We start from the raw sequence: 2,476 nt of genomic DNA, 5'->3' as shown, positions 1-2,476 counted from the left end.
TTTCTCATAAAATCTTATTGTAAAAGTTTGGCAGCTCTGTTACAACTGCCAGAAGATTAGGTTACTGCTTATAGTAACTGATCATTTATGCTCTTCAGTTTCATAATAAAGATTTTCAAGAACATTTTACTTAACAAACTCCATTTCTACATCAGTAAAATGGACTTCAACTGATATGTCTTTTCAATCTGGATTAAATTTGAGACATAATTGAACTTCAGAATTCAACTGGAGTGAACCACACAAGTTATTTAGCTTACTTATGGTTGCACTTCTGGAGTCTAAAGAGACATCAATTATATTCACTCAACTTCTAATTCATAGACTGTGAAGTGTCAGAAATTAAGTTGCAGAAGTTGGAAAGAATTACGAACAAATTTTCAATATTTTATTATTTATTTATGTTTTCTGCATTTCTGGCATTATAAATATATTTTAATTATATTTACATACAGAAGAGTTCATACTTTTTAGTAGCAGGTTATGTAAGTCTTGACATAACTCCCACCACAATGAAAACAGATAACAGTTTTTAATGAAAAATCTTTCAGCAACTATAGTTCCTTTGTAGTTAAAAACTAGCCATTGACTCCCAGACTCTGGCTACCACTAATTATATAATTTTGTCTTTATAGTAATGCTTTCCTCAGAGCATCACATAACTAGAATCATTTGGCTTATATTTCTTGTTATGATTTCTTTCACTTAGCAATATTCATTTAAAGTTTCAAATGAATTCAAGTTGTAACTGATAATTAACAGTTTGCTCCTTTCCGTTGTATTGGCATATTGCAATTAACTTTTTTTGTCTTTTTGGGGTCGCACCTGGCGATGCTCAGAGGGGTTACTCCTGACTCCTCACTCAGTAATTACTTCTGGCTGCTCAGGGGACTATATGGGAGGCCGGTGTTCCAACCTGGGCTTACTGCATGCAAGGCAAACACCCTACCTGCTGTACTGTTGCTCCAGCAACTTATCTTTTTTACATGTTGAAGAATGTCTTTTTCTAGTTTTTTACTTTCCATTTTGAAAGTCACAGTTTGATAGAATAAAACTACCAGGCAGGTTATTTCCTAGTCACATAGCAGATCTCTTTAAGACCTGAGCTGTGAGCTGCTTTCACATATGGTACCGTATTGTACCTGTGCTTTCTTTTTCATTGCAGTATTTTGTGGCACTTGCACTTGCCTTTTCAAACCTTTGTAAAAATTTTCAAAATCATGAATCCTCTTTTCACGACTATGTCTCATGACATAGTCTTTGAAATAATCTATTCCATCGAATAAATATTTAGTCAATTTCTCTGCTCTCTACTTGCCTTTATGCTCCATGAGGGAGTGATCATTATCTGTCCTTTCAATACCATTATATATCACAATTAAACACAACTTAGATTTTAAAGCAAGCTCTTAATATATGCTTCTGGGAGGAATTAATCATTGCACTATTATTCTAATTAGATAATTTCTCTTTGTAAATTTAATAGAAAATTGTCTCCTACATGTCAGATTTATTTATTCATTCACATATCTTCTGTCAGTTAATGTATCTTTCCAGATAGGTAGCATCTGTTCTTTTTCTTAAAGAAAGAAATGTCTATTTACCCAACACCCAAGGACAGTAGAAACAAGGGTCAGGAGGTCTGGTCCATGGTTGGAAGTCTACCTCAAGGTCTGGGGGAGAGGGCAGTTGGGATATAGAAGGCACCATTATGACAATGATGGTTGGAAGGAATGGCTCTGGATGTATGCTCAAAGTGTGCAAAAGACCAAACAGGATGGCCTCTCAGTATCTGTATTGCAAACCATAATGCCCAAGAAAGGAAAGAGAGAGATAGAGATAGAGACAGAGAGAGACACAGAGAGAGAGAGACAGAGAGAGAGACAGAGAGAGACAGAGACAGAGAGACAGAGAGACAGAGACAGAGAAGACAGAGAGACAGAGAGACAGAGAGACTGCATAGAGGCAGCCTGGAAGGGTGGGTTGGCAGGAAGGATATGGGTGATATTGATGGTGGGATATGTGCACTGGTGGAGGGATGGGTGTTGGAACATTGTATGACTGAAACACATCTTGACAGCTTTGTAACTGTATATCACGGTGATTCAATAAAAAAATAAACAAAAGAAACATGAAAAGAAAAGAAATGTCTATTTCCTTCAAAACTAACTCCATCTGTTGTTTCTGATTATATTCCCACCACTCAACAGTTTAAGTACCTTTCTCTCTTTTTTGCATTTGTTTGTAATAGTTGTTAAAAAGAACCCTGATGATATGACTATTAACAAAAGGATAGTACTTACTGATCAAAGAGCCAGAGCATCCCTGTTAATGAACTGAGGTACTGTTTCAGACTAATGTATCAATGGAATGGGTCCCTGAGTAACTTTTTCTAGGTCTTTTGTTAATCCTTGGCTGGATGAATTTCAACTGAAATTGATATTAGAAGTGACTGACTAATTAGTAAGGTATTAAA

The sequence above is a fragment of the Sorex fumeus genome, unplaced genomic scaffold (assembly GCF_029834395.1).
Source record: "Sorex fumeus unplaced genomic scaffold, SorFum_2.1 ptg000054l, whole genome shotgun sequence".
In the NCBI taxonomy this organism is placed as follows: Eukaryota; Metazoa; Chordata; class Mammalia; order Eulipotyphla; family Soricidae; genus Sorex; species Sorex fumeus.
Note: the sequence above shows the minus strand (reverse complement) of the source record.